At 40.6% G+C, this 25,741-nt stretch overlaps 1 protein-coding gene across 2 annotated transcripts in view; it reads right to left on the bottom strand.

Annotated features, from left to right (window-relative positions):
• LOC122570015 (protein artichoke-like) overlaps positions 1-24,729 on the bottom strand; it is a 176,645-nt gene extending 151,916 nt beyond the window's left edge. For both annotated transcript variants that reach the window (XM_043731804.1, XM_043731809.1), the window contains exon 1: positions 24,482-24,729. The gene's annotated coding sequence lies outside the window, so the exon portion shown is untranslated. The remainder of the gene's footprint in view (positions 1-24,481) is intronic.
• Between the last annotated feature and the right edge of the window lie 1,012 nt (positions 24,730-25,741).

Here is a 25,741-nt window from a genome sequence, read left to right as displayed (position 1 = left end):
AAGGCCCTTGAGTAGGTCGATGTAACAGTAGAGATCATATTCATGTCCTTTGTTTCGGTCTGTGGATCTTAGAATAAGATATACGAAGCGTAAGTGAGATAAATAGGTTCGTTGGTTAATTCATTGACTTGGACTACTACTGAATTAAATTTCATATAACTTGATAATTAAATCTATCTTCTTGTATACGAACTTTCTTTATAATTTCGATGTTTAAAATCGATGTTATTTATTGATATTTCGTGATACAAGATGGAACAAACAAGGCAACTCTTTCAAACAACAGTGTGAAGTTTATCTGCTCTTATCTTGCTTCGATTAAGGAAGAGAAGCTCGCCCGAGCGGAAGTTGCTCGTGCTTCCTTCAGAGCGGAAATGACGGCTAGCCATGGCGTTTAACACGGTCTCGAATCAACCTTCGACAGTTACCGCGAAAAAGCGTAAGGCCAGAAACCGAGCAACCCCTGTGTAACCGCGTGGCGTTAAATTTCCAAAATAAACGAAAACTCCGAAGCTGTCAAGTGCACACGGTGGCTGGTACGAGCCCTGGAAATCAATTGTACTTTCGTGTCCGGCGGATTGCCAGAGCCGAAACAGAGACCACGCTCTCCAACGAAAGCTCGCGAACCAGATGTTCAAGCGAATCGAACAATATCCGAGATCCATTGTAGCGGAATCTGTTCCGAACAATTGTTCGCATTCTTTATCCTTCACCGAAAGCCTAAATCGCTGGTCTTCAAGTTCCCTTTGAATTTTACTTTCTTTGTGTCAACTTATCTAAAATGTGAACCTTCGAAGGGGGACGATAATTTCACTGTGAAATTAATTAGAATTTTATGTTTCGTTAAATCGTCAAGACGTAACCACCCAGTGGACAACCAGATTAGTTGTTATTTTAACGATACGTTAATACATTATCGAGGATGATAATACGTTCACGTGTTTTAAAAAAACCAATGAATCTATTGTTCTATATTTTATGTTACAAAAAAAATTTCGTCGTTTCCATTAGTGAAGCAAAGAAAAATTTGTACGTTAACAGGCTGCAGGAGAATATTGTAACAATTTATGTCGTCTTCGGTTCTTGATACAGTTTTATATAACAATCGTGGTTAATCTCGAGCCGTCACGCCAATTATCATTACCAGCGCTGCTACATGAATCCTAAATACAATTTATGAGCCATCGTGAGTTCCATTTCAAGCGGTCAACAATTCGAACCAATTTCTTTAGAAAAACTTCGCTGACCTGAACTTGGGTCGGATATCAGTCGCCACGAAGGTCGTACAATTTAACACCGTGAAATCCTAGGATTTCGTGGAGCAGAATACGAGCTAGCGAGCTCGTAAACATATATTACGATTGTAGCTGGGCGAAAAAGGACGTGCATCGTGTCGCGTGGCGATCTGGCCGAACATAGTTAGCTTGCAAAGAGGATTCGATTTGCGAATTAATGCGATAAGGCGAACACGTCCGCGACCCCATTTCAACACACCTAATAACCATGCTTCGACTTCTGATTATTGTCCCAGGTTACGCGCTCGATTTACGATCGTCCGGTGACCGTGTTATTTCACTGCGAAACAAATGACCACGAGAACCACGGCTAACGTGACACACGTGTACTCGACCGATCATTATTTCTGTCGAGGTAACTCGATTCTTTATCGTTATCGTTGCCGTAGGAATCGCTAGAACGCGTGGATCGAATGCTCGTGCATATCGTTGGGCTACATCCTTCTCTTCTTTTTCTCTTTTCGATACGACATAATAGAATGGAACAACGAACGATAAACCGGTTTTATGCATTTAGAAATGAAATTTATCCCTTTGTTCGAACGCATAACGAGTCAGACGCAAATACAATTCTTCCGTATTAAACTGACATGATAATTAATTTTACCGGCGTTCGAATAAGGAATTTCATTGCGTTATCGGGACAAACGTTGCCTCGTTATGCAGAGTTCCAGGTGACATTACACATTACCGAAATACGATTCGAAAGCCAACTCTGTTTTGAGAGTAAAGAATTTATTGGCGAAAAGAATCTGCCAACCGTGAAACGCTTAATTACGGGATAATGTATTAGAGAATACAATGCAAACTAACTAATTACTGCAAACTAGTTAATTTGGTAAACTAGTTAGAGCCATGTTATTCGCTCCTTTGCAATGACGTAACAATTGTGTACCGTTGTTCTGCTCCAAATCTCGTTGCACCGAAAATTTCTCAAAAATTTATCGTCCAAGTTTGTCCACCAGTTAGTTAAGTATTTGCTGAAACTGCTATGTGTCGGAATAAACTTTATGAATTGTTAGAATTTTATGTTTACTGTCTCACTCATAATCATACATCCGGTGATGCACTTGTGAATCAAACACCATGGAAACTCAGAAGTTATAAACTTCTGATTCGAAAAGCAGTGTACGTTTATAAATTTTTATATGAAATCAAATTTTATATACAGTATATTTATGCTATTAAAGAGAAAAATCTATGAAGGAACAAATAATGTGACGGAGGTAGGAGAAGATGTAACAGGAAAATTCTGGACGACGGAGGGGCTGCGACAAGGATGTGTGTTAAGTCCGATTTTATTTACTATTCAAAAGAAATTCTAGATATGTAATAATTCTACGATTACCTTTTATTCCTATGAAACATATTTCGAATTGAATTGTGTATTTCATAACAATGAAAAATCTGTTATACAGTTATTTCTGCTATTTTTGCATGAAAAATTTTTATTTGCATTTACACAAACAATACGAAATTCTTTTATGTTTGTTTGTTATTTTTTCAACAAGCTTCAAACGCGTACAGCACGGTTATTTATAAATGTCATTTAATGTACGGTCTATTTGAATTGTTAAGCTTGATAAAACGAGTAAAATTCAACATTTTATTCGATGGGACACCCGCAACATTTTGGATGTATCGTTAACATTCTCATACGCACGGATCTTAACTACGATGCGGTTTATAATTACTTTTGATCCATTAATTACAACTGTGCAGCACCTGGGACTCAATTAACAAATTCGTCCCACGAATCGTTCTTCAATTCCTCGACAATTAGATCACATAAAATCGTTATCGCTGCGGAGTGAACCATCTGATGAAAGTTTCGGTTAAACTGGGTCATACACCTCTTGGGAAATTTACACGGAATTCATCACTTTGTAAATCTAACATTAATCTCTGAAAGCCTTGCGCCGCCCCGACTGTTGAAACGCTCTCCGCTCTGTGTGAAGATTTTGGTAATTACCATCCCTAAATCGGCTCCATTTTAAAATTATTCTTCAACAACGCGATCGAATCGTTTATTAACGTATTCTAGATATTAGAAACGGTTTGCGTGATCTTTGAACTTTATACTTCGCCAAGAACGGATCGATTTTGGCTATTTGAAAAGATCGTGACTAGCATGAACTGCATAAACATATTTTTAGCTCTATTTACTCGGATATGAAAACAGATGTAACGACTCACGAAAGTATATTTTTATATTTATATAGAAAATTCTACCGTTGTACAAATGATATAGTATGTCGTACGACGCGATACGGCTATCATAATCATATTGTTAAAGTTTGAAAGTGTTCGTCGAGGTTATTTATTAGACGCATACGTTTCACACAGATCTATTTCTCCCTCTATCTAGATGTTACAGTTTTATTAAATTTGGAAAAATCGGAGTACTTTATAACGCTATGATATAAAACTGTTTCATTACTATCTTCAATGACGCAGAATAAGACGGAAGAAAATGGAAGATAGAAGAAGAAAGAGTTAAAAGAGGTGGCAATTTCACGGACGGTGTTATAAATGCCGCGTAAAAATTTTATTCGGCAAAAATTTCTGCTAACCCTTTTAAATAAAGCGCGGTAAACCGCGGAGCTTGGTGGCAGTGATAAGGCAGTACGTTTTGGCTACGTGACCATGCACCGGCTATTAGAACGGTTTCGTTGTCGCGGGAAATTCCCAACGAAATTCGCTCACACGTTGATTTATTTATTCTCGTCTCGGTGCTCGCAGTATTAAATTATCACGATATCCAACCAGCGCCCTTGTTAGACAAGAAACGAAAGAAAAAAGTGAGGATTCTTCAATGTTTTTTTGAACGCAGCTGCACGAATCATACTGTTCTGCCATCGTATTTTGCGCAACGATATTTCATCCGAATCTAAATTAATCTCTGTCGAGCGCTAGTGCTTGAGAAAATGTCGTTCCAAGGTGGGATAAAAACGAAATTGTACTTCTGTGTTCATTTCACAATTAAAGATTTTATCGGATGTTAGATGGTTTGAAAAATTGAAGAACACGGATGAAAGATATAGCTAGTCGCATTTCTCGTCTTTTATAATAGAAGAGCAATGTTAAAATTCGATACGTTGCCACTTTCTCATTTGTCTTTCGAGTTTAATAGTTGTTCTTGCCAGCTTTTCGCACACTTACAGACTGTTAGTAACGTTACTCGTCTCTTACAAAACGTCGAATCTATTAGGGTGTTCTCTCCTGCAATTATTTTACATCAAACTACTACTTTTTAATCATCGAGTGACACAAAAGTAAGAAAACAAAAACAAAACAAAAATCGAATGCCACGCGGGAAGAATATGATAAGTCTGTTTTTCTTACCTTTTCTCTTAGCTTTTCTATTGTATTCGATCGACAGAGATTGCTTGATAAAAATAAAGTGGAAAGAAACGTACTTGAAAGCTGGAAATCGAGCAACTACTATACATAAGGTGGAGGTCGTAGGTTGAATGGCGAAGTCGGAATAGAGCGACAAGCGTCGCGGAATCGAAGAAAATCCTGTCGACATTTTATCACGCGCACTCGTAATTTCTGCTGTGTTTATGCACACGCGTTCGTCGAAGTTCGGTCGGAAGACCGGCGCCGATTTCGATGTAACGCGGCGGTCGTTTGCGCCTGCTCGTAATCGCGCCGGAATGCGCCTATAACTCGCTCGGCTAACCGCGTTTCTCAGGAAAACGTATTTCATAGCTCACATGCACACGCGCATAATGGAAGGAAGCAATCGATCAAGATAAGGTGAAATTGTATCGCAATAAAGAAAGTGCCGCGAGGGTGAACGACATGCCTTTGCGATCGAACGTCGCGCCTACAGAGAATGGGAAAAAATATACCTCGGCGCGTACACTGGACCTGTACCGAGCTTCCACATGACGAATATATTTTGCATTAGTATGTTACTTTTTTCCACGAAAATTACTATAATAAACGAACCGTTCGAAAGTCGTACCATTATTCGACTCAATATATTGAAAATATACATTGATAAGTGAATTTATCAAAGTAAATCGTCTGCTTTTTCGAGAGTCGAATATTAATTGCATTACTTACGCGATGAAATTACGAAAACTGGAAGTGATCTTTTTAGCTTTTGACAGGTTCAAACGTACTTCTGAAGAAACTGCTACCGGTTACACGTCCATCGCAAAACCCAAACATATCATCGTATTTCTTCTGCTTGCAGAAATGACGGTCTGCACTTTCTTTCACCTGGACAATTTTGCTGTCCGCTCATCGGTACGAACGTCGCGTGTAGTACCGTAGAAAGTGATAAAAACCTGATGAAACGTATGACACGGTATTTGCTATTACGGCAAAGAAAAGATGAAAAGAGTAGAAGTTGAAAATGCATGCCGTTTGCCGAGTCACAGCTACGTTGTCTACCATCTGATAGTTTGTTATCCAGATAACAAAAAGAAAAAAATCTATCATTTATCTCATAGAAATAGCAATCTGATCCTGTCGTAAATTTCGTCTGACCTCAAATTCTTACAGACCTACTTTCCTGAAATTTCTTTAGGGACCGACGAATGCTTTCTCTAGTACCGGATAAAAAAAGTCAAATACAGTATCGATAATTTATCGATCATCGGGAGCGCATTCGCGTGCCACGATTAAACGTCCTGCATCTGACAACTGCACCATTCCGATATAGCGTTCCGGTCAAATTGCAACGCGGTGAGTTTTGTGGGTTATCGATGTATTTATGCGCCACTGCCGTCTACTATTTCCAACCAGCCGCCTCCCGTTCCCGATCGGTGGACGACGCGTTTGCTCGGCGTCGCTTGTTACTGGAATAATAATACCCTGTCGATGCGTGCTGGATGGGTTCGTTCCAATTGTATTTTCTGCGATCCTACGTATCCGTACGAGCGCGATATCACCGCGATTGTCATCGATTTAAAGGGACAATTGGAATCATTGTTGCGTCGTTTCGATGGGTACGCGCACGGGATGTCGCATTATCTAATTTAACGCTTGACACTCTCGATTTAAGAGGACGAAACATTGTTAACGTTCGTCGTTACGAACTCGATACGGACAATCCCGTTGAAACGTATCTTTCTCCGTATCTTTGCACCCAGCGCACCGTTTACCGCTTTATGAAACATTAAACGAGCCCGTTAACCCTTCTATCAGCAGATTATCTTTGTAGAACAGTCTGACACACCTCCCGTTACGAGTAATCAAACTTTTACGTTCGCGATCAAGCACACCGATGCGTTTGACAACGTTTAATTCGAGCATTCGTAATACACGGTAGTAGAAAAATGTTATATTACCTGCGGTGTATTTTGCAAAGTATTGCGACGCCCACTGCAATTTCGCTTTTTCATGTTTTCAATGGAGTTTTCAAGGTAGCGTTAGACCGTGAACTGGGTCGATGCTTCTCGTCATGAAAGGTATGTTTAGTGCTCGTTATAACATTTAATGCGCAAAACAAGTCATAATGCATAAAAATATGAATTTGTACAAATATTCGCAGTTTGGTATATGTTTTGACTTATGGGAAATTCTGACTGTTTTATTGGAACATAAAACGATGTATGGTGAACTATATGGTCGTTAAATAAAGACAGTATTATATCGACAATCCGTCTGACAAGTTAAATCGCCTTACGGTTAAGCTTTACTAAATAAAATCGCATGGACATGCTCATTAACCTAACTCGAAAGATACGAAACTCGTCACGGTACTGGTGGTATCCATTTAATTATCTGGGATCACTCTAATTCTACGAAGGCACTTTGAACCTGATAAAATCACACGACACATGACCACCCCCTATCTGATAACATCACGTGACTCATTAACGGAAATGGTTTGACGAGCGTACCATTGCACACGGTATTTCATGGTGAATGAATTATAATATTTGTCCCCACAGCAGCCGTCTCTTTCACTTCGTTTGTTTTTCCGAACAGAAAGAGAGGAAATGAAACAGAAAGACAAAGACAAAGAGAAAGAGAGAGGGGGGAAGGTAGGAAGAGTGGGAAAAGCAGACATTCTCGTTTTGTTGGATATTTATTCAACGTTCACCGCGAAATCGTTGGACCGGAAGTCGATCATCGGGTTTCATTAAAACCGTCATGTCGTTCGGCTGTATCTGGTCCATCAGAGAGTTTCCCAACTCGGAAAATATTTGGTGGCTGTCCCTTTGTCGCTTTCGTCGCTTTTGTCTCTGCCGTTTTATGCCCATAATTTCCCCCTTTACGCGCTAATGTGTCACACTGCATTACTCGATAATTAATGTCGCGCGGCCCGTCGAGCGACCTGTCGCGCGGAAAATGTCTGTTGCGATTGCTTCGTGTGATTCTGTCCTACGGGAGCGTGGGGTTAACCTCGTACATTTATATCGACTCGTATACTTTTTATTCTCCTCGTTTCCGAGCACACGTTCGTTCGTCGTACAGTACACGACGTATACACGAACGAAACGTTCCAGCTTTTCTCGTCACCGGTTTGCAGCTTCCCCGTTTAGCGTTCCTTTGATCGAACACTTTGGTTTATGCTTTCGTCCATAAATTTCAGATTCCGCGTGAAACCCGGTATCAAATCGGCGTGCTACCAGAGAGTTAAACTTGTAATCTTCTAATCTGGTTTATTAATGGAGTTAGAGCAGAGAACTATAAGCTATTGGGCGAACTCGAAGTGGGACAATTTGTCATATCCTCGGATGCGTCGTAATTGCTCCCAAGTTTCGGTAATTCCATCTGGTAAGATTAAAATTCGTTATCGCGATGATGGAAATAGAACTTTTACACGGTGAATTGAATCGATAACCGAAACTGGAGAACACATTAACCGATTTTTCTTGTATCTTATACACCGGGAAATCGATCCTCGCTCGTCAGGGCTGATTTATAACGACCACTACTACTGCCAGTGTATCGTAGACTAACCTACGCTAAGCCAGTCTATTTGCAGCCTGGTAATAACACCGATGGATTACATGGATCAGCCGCCGGATTCCACGTCTATTTTTGCTTTTTCAGAAAATAGAAAAATCTAATTTTTAAGTTCATCTATCATCCTTGGTTATCCGTTCAATCACCGACGAAAGTACTGTTATATCTTTTATCCACAAATTGTATACTTTCGTATCACTGTTCGTATCGATCGGAGAAATTATACGTTGTGCAATCTTATTCCCCTAGATAGTTCAACCGACTGTTCTGCGCTTATCGAAGAATAAACGAAACGTTCGTTTTAAAATTAATGGCTTTTTTTGTACCCTTTATTTCTTTACTATGAGATCAAATTCATATCAAGACTGCGGAGCAACAACACGATAGATTTTCGCGCTATTTTTCATGAACGAAATAGTCCAAAATTTGAGAATAATAAAAGCGTCGACGAAAACGATCTTATCAGATCCCGTGATCTTCATACGCAATCGAATTCATATCAGAACCGACGTGTACGTTGTTTTAAAACAAACCACGCGTCCCTTTGTAGTGCAACGATTCGTTTATCGTCTCACTTGTCGAAAAAAAAAGGAAGAAAAAGAAACAAAGCGGTGTTAAATCATTCAGGGAAGAAATGATACGGTAGAAAGAGGAGCAAACATGCGATCTTTGTGTCTTACTATCGTTCCGGAAAACATGTTTCAGAGTTATAATTGAGGGGCGTCGACGAAAAGTAGAATCCACTTTTACAAGTTCCGCGAGCAGTAGATTCGCAGACAAACTGCTGACGTTCATTTTGGCCCGGAGTGCTAACTGTAAATTACATCTTTCACCATCTGGAAGGAGGTTCGCCCGAATTCGTGAATGAGAAGTTTCCACGTATTTCCACGGGAGGAAACTCTGGCCCGTCGAAAACGTTTCGTGTTTTGTGTGTTGCATTTGTTCCGATCGAAGCCGAGCGGACGATTATGGTCACGAACGAGCTTCCTTCGAAGAACGATTCAATTTCTTGTCGCCGGTGCACTGGCTGACCCTTCATTCACCCACCGTCGCGTCGGATGCTTCTTAATGGCCCTCGTAAATAACAACCATGCGGTTTGCCACGCGAGTAACTGGCCATTTTATCGCGGTTGAATGGTCAACGGTGATCGATAGACCGAAGAGAAAGTGGCGTGCTTCTTGCCTAGCCAAACGGAACTCCCTTTAAGGAACGATTTCGAATTCTCCACGCTGTATAGTATGGCTAGGAGGATTCCGGAAATATATCCCAAGTATTCGCGTTATCGCATCGAACGAAAAAATTCCCCCAGTGGCCGTGCAAACGTTGGAATCTGCATACGTGTATAAATTCCGTAGGAAAACGCGAAAATTCGAAATCGAATAGCATCCGGCAGAACTCGAGCCATTTTTATAGCGCCGCCGGGGTTCGCAGAATTCTCGTTCTGTCCCATGAGAAAATTTGTTGAGTTGTCGCGGTTCAAGCGAGGTAAGAGACGATTTACGGGGCGGTTTACGATCTCGGCAAGCCAAGTTTTACGTGGCATTGCTCATCAGCTAGTGTTGGCTCGTCGTTCTTACGCAACCATGAATCCCGTAGTTATTCCAGTCAGTGACAGGGTGTCGCTTTTTTACGAATGGACCGGATACAGATGACCGGAGAAATCTCCAGGGAGATCACCGGCGAGTAAAATTCACGACGGAAGCGAGAGGCGAGCGCGCCGACTACGTGCTCGCGAAACTTTCGAAGGACCGCTCTACCTTCCGTCAAGAGGCTCTCGCAGCAGCGCCTGCTTTCAGACCGATGGAGTACGCACTCCAACCCGACTCCGGTGATGCATATCTTCAGTTGCAAGCATTTTCACTCGGCTTATACGCAATATCCTCGAGTATTCTAATCGTGCTGCGCGAGTTCTCCACCGCTAACTCGCCAACTTCCGCTTTACAGCGCCGCCAGCCTCGGTCATTGTGTCTGTCAGCGAGTGTTTGCTTCTTTCGTTGGAGAATTTTTGGCTAAGTGGACGCGCGAATGTTCGAAATTAAAAATACAGCCTGGAAGTAGACCAAAATCTGTGAATTTTTGGACAATAGTTTGCGTTATGGTGTGATTAAATTTTAAGCGATAGAGGTGCGGGTGCTTGAGATTATGATAAGAAGAAACGATGATTACCGAAAATTTGGGGTGATCGAATATCTTTTGAAAATGTGTCACCTTAGACAGGAGGGAAAATGCTTAAATATTATTAAGATGAAAGAGATGATAGAATAGAGAAAGAGAGAAAGAATCCACGGATATTAGGATATTGCAGGGAAAATGCACGTCCAAGTTGTATCGTATTTCATTACGCTGTATTTCGTTGTCTGGTATCGCATTGCGTTATAATTTCGTTCTGTAATACCGCGTTGCGTTGCATTTCGACGTACTTTCGTGGTTTTTAATATACTCAATTTTTATTTTATTCTGCTTTCCACACGGTTTAATTTCTTTTAATTTTTCCACCCTCCCGGATGTAGTACAAATATAATCCTTTATCACGTTAGTTTTTCATTCCGTGCTTTTGATTTCGAAAATTAAAATTTATGGTCCCGCTAATGTTCTCTTGGACGTTCAGTTATTATACAATTTGAATCTTTCCCTTGGTCAAAGACCTAAATTGAATCTCGGTATATCCTATTTATTTTCCTTTCTTCGCCACTTTCTGTCCTGATTTATAAATATGACCACTTTTAGTCGATAACGAAATTTTCATGTAGTCTGTCAAATCGGCTCTGTCAATTTCCACCGCTGGATATCACGAACATAGAGCCAGTGGCAAATTCGTCCAAATTTTATCATTTCGGATCCTTTCGTTGAAATATTGAAATGAATTCCGTGACTCTCGTGTACTCTATAGTTCACAGGAATAAAAAAAAACAAATTTCAAAAGGCAAAATATAATATCAGCACAGAGCGTAAAAAATGAAAGTCTCAGCGAATACCGCGAGAGAGATTTTCCCTTTGGCTATGAGTTTGCAACGGTAGCGAATTTTCTTGGATTCGTTTTCTACGGAGGAAGCGGGCGCGTGTCGCTGATGGTTTTTCTAAGGAAAGAAAATTCGAAACTAAAGAAAGAAGGAGAGAGGGGCGGAGGAAGTTTCAGATATCGAAGGTAAATCTTACCCTGGGAAGAAAGTTGCAGCAAATCCGATGAAACATGAAATCTGATCATCTTGTGCCTGGAATTCTCGTGGAAATTTGCTAAAAGGCATACAAAATGAGACGGGGCGAGTTGAATCTTGCATGAAACTAGATTTTCAAAGAACTTGAAAGTGAATCTCTTAGCTGGAACAACCTCCATCCCTAAGGATCACGCGTTAATTTCGTAATTTTCACGTCTCGTCGGGATACAAGGAAGAATTATTAACAATCCTCGAGAGTAAGATAAAGCGTCGCATCTAAAAATCAACATACACGGTATCCCAGAAGAAAACCAAATAAATTTACCTCTGTGTTTCGTACGTCATTCTGCACAATTAAAAACCATATACAATCGCTAAAACAAGTAACTGCATACCGCTGTATTCATTATGTTTAATTGCGTGATATCAATGAATATGAATGATGGTACGTTTACACGATTACAGAAATTTGATACCATCAAAATGAAATGTAAAATCCGATACAAATGTGCTTCATTAAAAAACAAGAATATTTTCCAGAAGAAAATATGACTAGTTAGGTTTGTGTGCCTAAATCGACTACGATAAAAAGATCGAGTTATGGGAGAATGCAGTGTTAAAAAATAAAAAATTACGTAGAAAAATTACGTATGACCGATTAAAGTCATATACCGAGATGAGAGATATTTTATTCGACTGTACCAACGCGGTTAGTTAGTTAAACTTGTTCTACGGTTTACTTCGAAGCTCTTTGTTCCGGCTGTGTAACGCGATAACTTCCGCGGTCGCACGTTGAGGTACAACCGGCCGGAAATTGGCAAGCTCTTTAAACAGCTTGGTGACCACTTAAAGAGTTGAACCCGCTGAATTGCTGGAGTGAATTCGGACGAAACGACGACGATTTGGCTTTCGCGAACACCATCAAGAAATTGTCACTCTCTCGCATTGCAAGAATTCCAATTAACTTCACAGGGGGCAACGAACAGATCCGATCAAGTTTCCCATTGATCGAACGACGCACGGTTGCACACAGTTTCGTGTTCGAAGTTTCGGAAAATAGTCTCGGTTTAATCCTCGTGTCTTACGCGACTCTATTGAACAAATATTAATATATAATTAATATATAATTAAAAACGTTGTACGTACTCTTGATCCTATCTCTCGACTTTGATGAAAATCGCGCGAAGTACAATACGTGTAAAGCAACGAGTCATTCGAAAGATTACGAGTCACGCGACAAGGGGTAGTTAAAAGCTTCAACACAAAATTCCGTCAATGGCGTTGACAAAGTGCGTAAAATCCTGGATATCTTCAAACACCTGTAGTTTTTTTCAGCGTTCGTTAGAAAAGTTTGGCAAAGGATTGACCGATTCGCGGACAAAAGGGCGCCGATGACCAAAAAATAGCGACGATTTCGATAACTCCGTAGCTAGTCGTGGAAAACAATGACGCAATCAGCGGCGGCTACGCGTTCGTTCCTCTCACAAAGAACGGTATCTGGTAAAGCATCGAGTTAACCCGGAGGGTCGCTCGAACAGACCCTTTCAATGCTTTGTTTCCGCCGAGAGACTTGATCGAACATTCGTCAACCGTTGTTGGACGTATCGAGACAACCATTATTCGCGCGAAAAGAGTGATACGCGAATCGTTGTCCCGTTTAAGGCGAGCATCCGTCATACAGAATCAGGATTCTCGTCCCCGTTTCTCCGCTTGATCTCGTTTTCCCCTGGTGGACTCTACGCGCGATATACGTCAGAGAAACTTGGTCGAGGATATACAGGGACATCATTCCGATCGTCGATCATCCCCTCGGTTAGCTATGGCGTTCTCGATCTATCTTTGTAAAGCGAACCGCGTCGATGATGGTCCTGTCACTAGGTCCGCTTTAAACCGACGGGAGAGCGCAAATCGGGACGCTTCCGCGAGTTGACAAACGCCCGTCGACACGCGCGATCGGGTTTCTGATCGAGCGTCCCGACGCCACGCTTTTCCGGATCAGGGAACGAAAAGCGACATCATCGTCTTTATGTTACACGAACACCTTCCAATGGCTCATCGGGGAATCTGACGGTGATTCTTGAATGAAACCAAAGGGTTCTTATGGGATGTAATGATTGCTTCGTTTAAAGAGAATGGCTTCGATGTTCATTAGCCCCAGAGAGCTAAGCTAGCTAAAGCGTTTTACTCGAAGTACACGACATGAAAGGGATATAACGAGATCTAATGCCGTGTTTACGACGTTCACGTAATCGTTTGAAAGACTTTCGATTTAATTACGTTTAATTTCCTTATAACGTTCCTTTGAATCAAGATACTCATTTAATACGCTGGCATCGCGATTCTGGTATTAATTTTCTAAAGAGCAAAGTTATTCGAAACTATATCTTTCAACCGTTCATTCACATGTTCTAAGCTACCCATTTATAGTCAGCTGCCCATTTATAAGACACTGTAAGATGTCATGTTTATTGAGATAAAATGGTACAAAATTTCACTGGAAAGTTAACGTGTTCTATGCCAATGAGACTGTGGGAGATGCTTCTACTCTAATCTACTTCTAGTGTTACGGGACACGTTGATTGCTCAAACAATGGCTACATGTGGGACGACACGGTCGATCGAGTTGGGCAAACATTTCACGCAAAATCAAGAGGCCACTTTGGTCTCGATGGGCAGTTTCGTCGTAAGAAACGTCTCGCTTAAGGAGCAATCTGGATCGCGGCCAACGACGACGAACGATCTTTAAACGATGAAAAGTTACCACTAGCGCCGCAACGATATCTTTTACATAACACTGATATACGGTGTCAGTTTTTCATGAATTATGGGGCTGAAAGCACGTCAAAATTGTAAGTCGCGTTTCTGTCTCCGAGGAGATAGTACAATCGTGGGAATTACGTTCTTCCGGAGCCAAGTACACAAGCCAATTACTTCAAGAATTTTCATTGCGTAAACGCTCGACAACCTTCTCTCCTGAGAATTAGCGAGTAACCGTTCATCTGGTGAAATTTCAGCTGAACATAGTTTCATTTCGAGCGCAAGTTTTCCTGTATTAATGAAAATGGAACTGAAAATTCAATCCCACCGTTTGCAGGTTGCATCCGGGTGAATAATCTCTTGCAGGATTGAGCCGCCAGCTATAAATAACGCATCAAACGAAAATATCGTTTATACGACTTATTTGTTGTTAAAAAAACAGTTACTCTTTCTCATAGACATTGTCATCGTTTCATAATTTTGATAATAATTCAAGAAAAGTGGACCATGTTCAAAGATAGTAATAGATACAGCCCCCGTTTAGGTTTGTCTTTTTACAGAGAAGTAAAAGAAAAGTAAGAGGATACCCTAGCGTCTTTAATTTCTTATTAACAGATTTTAGTCATTTTTAGGAAAACATTCGTTATATTATAATTATAATATATCATTTATTACATGACTGCTATGAATGTATTCATGCCTATACGATGGGAGAACCGTGATTTAATTAAACGATGAACTCGTGGATCTCGTGACAAAAGTTATTCTCGTGGAACCAGTTAATTTCCATTTAATGATTCCGTTATATTATGAATTTCGCTTCCGAATACCAAAACGTATTATTATTTAACAAATTAAATTCCTGTTCGCAGTGTCGTCGACTAGGTTTTTTCCAAGAATAAATCAAGCTCGTGTATATTTTTACATGTATCTAGATCTGAGACGATAAGAGATGTAAATAGAGTAACAAGCGATCTATTTGATCGTAACTGTGACGCGCGGTGCAAATGATGCGAGCCGCGAGAATGGTCTCGCACGAAACGATTTTATATCGCGTGCATTCGATCCTTGTAAAAGGGTGTCGGATTTCGTCGCCGTGTCTGCCGCGCGGACGTGCATAATTCAGGCGAAAAAGTGTGTCGTTCAACGAGGGGCAAGCGTGGCGGCATTTTACCGTCGAGCATAAACCATTTTTCTCTGCCTGCAAAACAATGCACGCCGGTCGCCAGAGATGAAGCGCGACTCAAGCACAGGCCGCTATTTACGTGTGTAAAAAACACACACACCGCGATTCAACCCCTGCTCACCTACTAGACGCTTTTTATTTCTCGTCAGGGTTCAATCTTTTGCAGCCGCGTTTCAGTATCGCCAACGTTTATTTTCTAGTCACTCTGATGTAAATTCGAATCACTCGCAACTCGGATCGCGCACATTTTCTTTACCAATCAGAATCGCTACACGTCGCATAATTTTACTCTTAGAGTGTATCTCCTGGAACACGTAGACGTTTTTTGGTCTACAGACTCACCGGAGATGATCTGCCTAAGTATGGAGCAAGGGAATAATGAAAGTTTCTTTTCTACCTTTGAATAGTTGTGAACACTTTTCATCTTGATTTAGCGCAATATTGTTAGAAGAAGGTCAACGATGTATTTCTTTACTTTGCAGAGCTTCTTCGATATTAAATTGTAAAGAAAACTGCTTTCGTCGTATATTCTACTGTTTTTAAAGACTTCGTCATAATCGTAGGAATTCTAACGTTCTGTGTCTAGTCTCATCGAAACTTCCCTGTGAAAGCACACGCATCGAAGTACAAAATATACAGCCTCTGTTACGAGTTCCATGTCAAGCGTGAAGTCGAACAGGATAGAAATTGAACTTGGAATACACGCGAGAAGGAAATTGTTCCACGTTCTCTCGTACGGAAGACGTATACGAGGTGATACGACGTCTGCATCATGAAGGAGAACGTGTGTATTCTCAACACATATTGAGGTATCATTTAGGAATTTATTTAGTCGTGCATCTTTCACGCCAAAAATACTTACTTGATGAAACATCCTGCTCGTCTATAAGTAATTGCTTCCCTTTTTTACGGTTGCCAAGCTCGTACGCGTTTATTTCTGGTCTTGACACGTTTTTGGTATTACGCGAGTTTAATATTACATGCATGTTACACAAATTGAAACACGTAATGTAGAAGTAAATTTACCAGGTACTAAATTTTTAATTTGCATTAGAACGACCTATCGAAATTTTCTATTTATTCTTTTACTTTTCTATTTATATAGTTGTCACTATCAATTACGAGTCGCAATATTGAAAGAATGCAAAGTTTGGAAAAACACAAAGACTCGGTCTGTCAGAAACATAAACTACGACTATAGACCTGACGACTCTTCAGAATAGGAAGGAACGACAGAACGCTAGGCCGCTGGCAGGGGACGCCAGAATTTGATTGGAAACGCATGGTTTCCGAACTACAAAAATAGAAGAAAATGGTGAAAAAAATCGAAAGTAGGTTTTTCGAAACATTGTCGGTCGTGAATCGTTTGAAATCGAATTCGTCGGATAACAGCACGGAGCCGCGAAATTGCCAGTGACGTTCGATTCAGGTTTAACCGACGGCCACCGAACCTATTAACAATTTCGTTCGTATTGTTCGAGCGGCAAGAGGTAGAGGAAAAAGAAGAAAACAGCCGGAAAAAGAAGATAGGGTAAAAAATTTGTCGGAAACGGTGGAAACCGAGTGGCTCGAAAAGCGGCGCTCAAACAAAACGACCCCGAAATTCCATCTATCCAGCGTTTCAGCATACGATCGAATAAAACTTTCTATTTCTATATCTCTTTCGAATTTCCTTTGATGTCTAGATTCGCGCGAATTTCGTTCCGATCGATGGATTCCCGATATACGAGCGAGAAACGATCTGGCTGAAAGAGGCCCGAATCGACGAATTCTACAAAGATCGCAATTGTAACAGCGTGTCGCACAGTGTTTCGAACGACTGTCTAACTGTCAAAATGTCATTTGACACTATGCGGACTAACATCGTTTGGCGTTAAAATATTTGACCTACTATAGTTATTTTTTCATACAGAATCATCTTTATATGAAAATTAACCTGTACATGTCCTCGGAAATGACATCAAATTCAAAGCAGAAATCTTTAGACGAAGAGGATCATTTGTGACTTCTCCTTGCGCATTGCTCTATTTCGATAATGTTTGCAAGGATCCTTAATGATTTAGAAATTTGAAAAGCAGAAAAAGAATTGGGTGATAGAAAACAATCGAAATTACAATTTTTCCCCGATCAGACGATCGTTATCAAATTCTACTCGTCGCTCGAAACTTTGTTCGCGCCGATTTAAAAGCGCATAACTGGAAAACAGGTCGAGGCGAAAAAGTACCGGTAACAAATCACGCGTTACAAGCTTGAGTGAGTTGGCGAGGATCACTTGGCGATGTTACAGACGGAATGGGCGGAGGGCAACCAGCGAAGAGGCAAAATAAGAGAACGGGGAGGACGAGAGAAGCTCGCAAGTGGGAGGCCTTTGATTCCCTCTCTCGCGAACTGAATTCACCGCCAATGAGTTGGCCACACTCTGTACACCGGTGCAGTACACGTTCGTTAAAATACGCGCGTAATAATGTCTTCGTGCTCGTGCTTTTGCTTGTAGCTAGGTGAAAGGTAATGAAACGGCTAGCTCGTGAAAACTTTTCCGCCGCTACGAGAGCCTCCCCCCCCCTCTCTCTCTTTCTCTTTCTACTGTTATCTCTTTCTCTTTCTCTCGGTTTCCTTTCAGTCAGCCGCAGCATCGATATATTTAGAGTACATTTTCATCCAATCGCCAACAATTCGTCGGTGATTTTCACCGACTTCCTATTTGTCACACGACCGTTTCATACCGCGGAGACTCGCCTATTCTTCTTAAAGGTTCCATAAAGACTCTTTTATTCTTTGTTTATGTTTATATTTAAATTTGCCACTGACCCTAATTAGATCGTTTGAGCTATTCAGAAACCACATTGATCGTCTTCGTAAACTAAAAAGTAGAAGAAAGTGTTGATGATGCAAACAGTATTTGTTAGATTGATGTTGGAACCTGATACTGTTTATGTCATCTCCTTATAACGCTTATGTTATAGAACTAAGAAATGAATGAAAATTGAAGTTAAGCAGTTTATTGGCTTCCAAGAGGCTCGTTTAGCAATCTCAATCAATTGCTTCACATATTACGAGATACTATATATCGAAACTGAAAGTAGCGAGAGTTGTTTTGAAAGATAATACATCTGATAGCGAGTGTAGTTATCAGAATGATATCAGACTGATGATTTTTATTATTTTATCATACTCGTCCAAGATTGTCTTCAAGAAGAACATGATTCAATCTAGAGTACGTAGATATCTAAGCTGTGCCTACACTTGCTTGGTGTCGTCGAGACGTACGAGGGCACTAGAGAAATGTGAATTGTACGTTAAGAGCCTTGGAAAGAGTGCTCGTTAATTATTGATCGGCTTTTTTCTCGTCGTGTATTCTTTCGTTTACCGCTCGTTATCCAAACTTCTCGCCCCCGATTCGCGGCTTTAAATTTTTAATCGAGTTACATTCCTCTCCATTATTCATGCATCTCAATATGGATCATTCGGTTTCCATTATTCATATATTGATACTTACGGTTGCGTCGTGACTTCGATAAATACGCTGCGGAAATTTCTACCGATACATTTGCTTTGCAAAAATCGGGACAACGATGTTTGGCGGATTAACAAGATCACCGACGCCAAACTGCTCGTGTATCGATAACCAACGAAGAAACTTCGTGCTAGGTAGGTACCTGTAGCTCGAGTAGAACAAATGAATTAAAGAAGACGAAGTTACTATGTATGGCCTATTTCCTTAGAAATCTTTTTTTAGGTAACTTATGCGTAGTTACGAATACAACAACGTGAATCAACGAAGATAACAGGAAACGTGTAACGACTTATGTAATAGTAACGATAATTACATGAAACTCGTACTGCATATTCCTAAAGAATAGCGAAACATATGAAGCACCCACGGAAAAAGAGGGAACGTCAAGTTTCAGCATTTCTCAGAAAAGGAAAATTTATTTTTCAATGTATAATGCCACAACTTCGTATTGTCTCATAGATGTTATATCAAAGTAAAACATTTGATTTGTCATTTTATACTTTTATGGTGTTAAGTACATCTTAATTTCTTATAAGCACTACAAAATTCAGAAAATTTTTACTCAAATTTATGCGACACAGGAGCATACGAAAAAATGTTACACTCAAGATTCGTTAAAATTGGCATTCCTCCTATTTCCCTTCGTCCATAAAAAAATTCTAAGCTCATTGGTATGCCACTTCGCCACTAATTTTTCGTCTTAAAAGATCAAAAGATACCTCCGAATGGAAATATCTCTTCACGATGCGAAAAGAAAAAGAATTCTATCTCGTTTCATCTGTATTCTATCCGAAAAAAATTCAACTCGGCCGTCTCGATGAAGCACCTGACGCACGATTTCTTCAGTCAGCCATTTCGTTTGAGTTTCATGCAGTTCGATCGAGGGATTACCAATCGAAATGGCGGCTGGAAAGAGCGCGTTCACCTGCTGCGTAAGCCGCACGGAATTCAAGTAGCACTTTGTGTTTCGAGACGCCTTAAAAGTTTCTCCATTTCCGTGCTACGCTATCACGCCCCAGCCAACAGTCCAACCAGAAATCCTGCAGGCAATCCATTGCCAGGACTCTACTCTCAATCGTCGTTCGAGTGCGTTAACCTTCTCGATCTCTTCTTTACGATCTTTTTATTTTTATTTTTATTTTTTCTTCGCAAACGATTCACGATGTCGTGACTCGAATTGCGTGTCTTCTCGCGAACAAAAGAAACGAAGAGAAAAGGAGAAAAGAAAAGTGAGAACGACACGTATTTCCAGAAATTCACCGAGATTTCTCAGACGCCTCATCGAAGACACAACGTCGGATCTTTTCGTTTCGCTACTCCTTTTATTTTCACAGTCACGCGCGAGAATAGTTCTGCGTCTATTATTCATGGTGCTGCAAAGTGGCGTCGCGCCGATGTCGATAGCTCTGATGGAAATCGGAACACCGCGATGGAAGGGAAATCTTCCCTACAACTGCGCACTCTAGATGCTCGACGTATTCACGAGGGACGAGCGAGCGATTTTGAAAAGAAGAATTCATATGTTGAAAATCGAAGGATGTGGATCGAGAAACAAAGAAGAGATTAAAACGCTGTATGAAACACGAATAGCGAAGAAAAATTATTTCAGGATAAAAGACTATAACTTACAAATCGTCGGCTATTCGTGATTAAAATAATTATGCTTCTATCATTCATCGAAGTAAGTTCAGGAGTTGAATCGAAGTCGACACACCTTCGCCATGTAGATTCCACGTATCCTATTTCTATTTTCGAAAAATATCGTTGCTTTGGATTTTATAAGATTATCATTTTATAAAAATTCGAAAGACCAGTGATAGATTGTATTTACTGGTATATCTTTCTTCGAAAACAATATATATTATAATATAATATACGTCTTTAGCCGTAGAATAATTGAATGTAATATCATAAAGGAGGACGACTCGACTTTCATGGGTGTTCATTGTTCTATTTTACAAATAGCATTGAAAAACTTGGAACTTTATTTCAAGCAAAAGAGCATAAATTCACAGTAAATTTCATACGAATCATTGTGCAAATAAATGGCATACTTCTTGCTAAATGTAGACAAAGAAATTGAAGCTTTCAATGGACGTATCATGTGTTATAACCGAATAATGACTTACTAAGGAAGAACAAAGTTACATATAGTAAGTCGATCAACGGTGCTTTGCATACTGCACGATCGAGCCCACGGATCGTCCATTTTCCTCGATAAAACTTTTGCTTCACTGGGTAGCTACTACTTGTTGTACTTTCACCGTACTTCTTTACCACTACATCGGTAACCATTGATTTTAAGTCACTCACGTATTTCATGGACGCTCTTAAACATACATGAATAGTTTATTCGAAAATCCATGAGAAAACCGAAGAATCCAAGGACAATTTACACGATACGAAATCAGAGCCGACTTACTTGTCAAAAAGTGAAATTTCTCTGTTTCCAAGAAACCCGGTTTTATAAGGTAGCGGTTGAATAAATTCATGAGACGCCAGATCAGGGCTGTGTGCGACTCATCGATCTGAAATTCGAATTCTATGTAAGTTCGCCGGATGACCCGGCATAAGGGAATATCTGAAAAATTCTTTGACGGTGTTACAACCGTATCATGTCTGTCGTTGGCGTTTACGGCCTCTTGGAAGTTTGTTCGAGCGAGCTTAACTTTTCCTAGTTCGCAGTTCCCGTAGTTTCCAGTTACGAAAATTCATGCAGCCTGGCGAGTCCTGTTTTATGGCGTATGGAATTAAAAAAGAAGAAAATAGAGAAACACTGAAACGAGAACGTGCATTCCAGCAACTTTTCCGCGCGTCCTCACCGCTGATAATTGTCGCGTCAAAGTGGATCTCGATTTTGTGTCTCGCCTCCACTTATATCGATAACGCGTTTCTCAACACGTAACATTTCCGGTCGCGGAATATTTCCCGACGTCTAGATCGAACTCGATACATCGAACGTGCCGCGATTTTCGCTCGTTAAGGCCCCTAAATAACGAGGAATCGGTCTACGGTTTTTAATGACGCCACTCCGTGGCAGACGATGCAGCCAACACTCAAGAAATAGCACCTGGTTCGAGTAATTACTTCGTTAGAATGCAGGCTGACTTAACGAGTGTCGAGTTAACGAACTGTGTCAAGAATAGATCGCGTCTACTTATATATTCGATGGATTCTGTTTCTACGCGGAGAGATTTCACGAAGAAATTACTTTTCTTCAGCAATTTTCTTCCTTTTCTTGTTCGAATACGCTGATATATCCAGAGATTTGAACACGCGATTTATTAAAGGGAAGGACAGCTTTTTGATCTGCGAGCTTAATGGAGGTACTGCGCAAAGAGAAAGTTAACACTTCGTAAAGTCAAGTTAGTATAAAGTATTTTTATACACATTAACTGTACTTATTGCACTATCAGACTTCCTGTTCTTTTTCGTTCATTGGCACACCTCTTTCTGTCGTTAACATTTTTAATTCTTTGAACAATTATAAGGAAACTCTGCGACACGTGTACGCGTAGAAATATTTATTTTTAAAATGGCAATTCATTCGTGAATAAAAAAATTTTACGTGACATGCCATGAATATCTGAATTACTGTCGCGGCACGAAATATCGTCATTATACATGAATATTTAAAAGGCATAGCATATTCGCTTTTCGTTTGGAGTAATTTAGACAGCGAGATTCGAGTTCTTGCAATTTCGATCGTTGGATTACAATTTCGTTCGTCAAACAGTTCAGATTGCAAGTTAATATTTTACTTCGCGGCGCTCTTTAAACAGGGAAATCGATTTCTCGGACATTTGGTTTTCCGCGGTCGTATTAAGACGCCGTACGCGATCGTTCTTTGAGGGTGAATCGATCGATCGATCGTCGAAAGAAAATTTTCAACGATGCCTGATTGGCTAGTTCGGGAACTGCTTCAATCAATTATCTCCCACCCCCGTCGTAAATTGGAATATTAAATGTAACGAGGGGAAACGTCACGGCGGGCGAGAAGTTCTAATTACTTTCGTTATTGACAAAATTGCTTTCAATGAAGCGAAATTTCGGAGAACAGCGTGCTTGGATTATCGTCATCGATTATCGAGCAAAAAATAATGGACGTAATATACGGCATCGTTCAAAAGCAACGCTAAATCTGATGATTGTTTTCGAAATTGCATGCTGCCCCATATATAGGTACACGTTGATCACGAGCTACTGGACGAAGACAAAGCGATTCGTCGAAAGTTTCGCAATTTGGATGCGGAAGCGGAGTATTCCTGTTAATAGGTATTGTCAATACTAGAATGAGACTCCTCTATCTAGTCTTGCTTCTCTGTCTCCCATTCGTACGCCTGCTAACTCTTTTGTTCCCCGTTTCATTCAGCTCGTATTATTGATTTTCTTTCTTTTTCGTTCATTTGCCCATTTTGTCCTTATTTATACTCGCATATAGTTATCCCACCCTTCTCGATTTGTATTTCTCGATTTACGCAAATCCATTCATTCCCTTTCCCTCTACACATATGCTTCCACATCTTTCTCTTTTTTTTTATTCTTATTTTCTTTTTTTATTCAGTACTATTATTCGTTTCTCGCGTACTACTCGTTAGCTGAACCCTCTATTCATACCATCGTGTTCATTCGTTTCCCAACTCACCATAAACTTCGCGTAGCTACTCGCTCATCCGCTAATTCGGTAACTTATTCAAACCCTCATCCACTATTCATTCGTTCATTCATCCTGTCCCAAACGATTCTCTTTTTGTCCCACTCTTGCCAACCCATCAATCGCCCTCTTTCCATCATCTCCTGCCTATACACGTCAGCCTCTTTTCTCCACCTGCCTCCGCGTTTTCTCCGGTCGCGTTTCCATTACACATCTCACTACATATATCCTGGAATCCCTAGCGACAGCGCGACGACGTTACACAGGACGTCCTCGAGGGGTTAACACGAGCTGACAGTATGGAACGGGTTATAGAGGACACCGTGAAACCATGTCAAACGCATGTCGACGAACAATGTCTCTTGAACTGGTCGAATTTCGCAATCTCCTTATCTCCTTGTCCACCTCTGTTCTCGACATAATTCTGCATTTGGAATTATACATTCGTCAAAATATAATGTCTATATGCTTAATTCATTTCCCTTGTCCTATCATATCCTTAATCCCTTCTATCCTTGTCGTCTTATAATTAGAATTCTATAAGTTTGTTTAAATACAACGTAAATATATTTAATTCGCTGCATCGACGAACGTTAGCACGACTCTGAAAATGCGATTACAAATAATTCGTTTGTCTTTTCGGCAAGTATCTACACGCGAACAAGACACACGGAAGAACGATCGTGGTAAAGAATCGAGATGAAAGGGATCCGGCAATTCCCATTAGAAAATCGCTTTAGGAACTCGTAACACTCTTTTGTTACGTAAATTGAATCTACTCGTTCGACTATCCTCCGTGGAATTTCTAACAGACACACTTCGCCGAAGAATAAACCGAAGTTCTCGTTAAATATTATCTTAGCTGTGAAATTGAATCGATACAAATTATCGAGTTTCTCGCCAAAGCACATGACGTGTCTTTCATTCCAAGTCTTCTTCGCTTCTGCGACAATATATTTCTATATATTCTGTCTAAGTGTACTCACGTTAATTGAAGCGTAGTCCTTACACTACAGAAAGAAATCCTTCTTACACCCTCGATTCATCCCAATCTACCGATCATCGTCCGAACGAAACAAGAAATTCGAGCAAAAATCCGCACCTCATGGTCACCACATGGTCACCACATTTAGCACACTGTCCTGGGCGCGTGAACAATCGCCTCGTTGCCGGTACAATCGGTGAAATCGGCGAAATCGGAACTCGGTGACCTGGCAATAAGAGTATCTCGCGATCCGTGCCCGTGGCGACGACTAACTTGAGAGTTCGACCACGCGACTGGTGCTTACAACGCGCAATTGCTTTGCGCAGTCGAAAGGTAGCGAGCAGGGACGAGAACGACTAAGTAGCAACGACACCCTGGACACCGTTCTCCGAACGGTCAGTTAATGGAACCACGTTACTTGTTTTGCTGTCGTATCCTCGTTGTTTGTGGTCTCACGCAACCACCGCATACCATTCGATTTTCCAACCAAATATCTTTCTCAGTTCATCTCGATGATCGCTCAAGTTGACACGTAATCTTGATGTATGCGTGTGTAATACGTTACATTAAGGGCACGTACACACGTGAAACGCGTGCACGAGTTTTATTCGAGTTTTTGTTTACTGTTCGGTCGCGCGACGGAGACTGTTGAAAGACTGCGTTCGGCGGTCGATGATATAGCTTGCGTTGAAGGGAGGGGGTGGAGACTCATTGCAGAATGTGCATGATGTTCTTCGTAGCTCTTTTTGAAAATGTAACGATCTGGAAAGGATTTCTGGATCGAGGGACAAAGTACACTAAGTGCGTAAATCATATTGCTATTCCATTTCATACGTTATGTTCGATAATAGTTCCCCGACGATAGACTCAATATGTGAGTTCGTACGTGAGAAGTTCAACATCTTTTCATATATTTTTTCTCTTTTTACGAATAGATTGCATTACACGATGTTAATTTGTACGGAAAATACGAGGGGGAAAAGATTACGAAACTATTTAATCGAAGTACCGTTTCTTGCCCTTTCCACTCTCTTGCTATTTCTTGCCCTCGAGATAAGTCTCGAACGTCGCCACTTTTCAAGAGGTCGAGTCGAAAATCCTGGAAAATTCGTTAAAATTCCGTTGCCAGCCAATTAAGAGTCAGCAAGGTTTAATAACCATGCATTTACGTTGGTAGTTTGATATTGTATCACGGGCGCACGGCCGGGCGGTCGGGAAAGGTAATCTGAATTGAAGCCAGCCGTAAGTCTAGCGAGGTTCA

Source organism: Bombus pyrosoma, linkage group LG8 (genome assembly GCF_014825855.1).
Source record: "Bombus pyrosoma isolate SC7728 linkage group LG8, ASM1482585v1, whole genome shotgun sequence".
NCBI lineage: Eukaryota > Metazoa > Arthropoda > Insecta > Hymenoptera > Apidae > Bombus > Bombus pyrosoma.
Note: the sequence above shows the minus strand (reverse complement) of the source record. Positions and strands in the feature narration are given on the sequence as shown.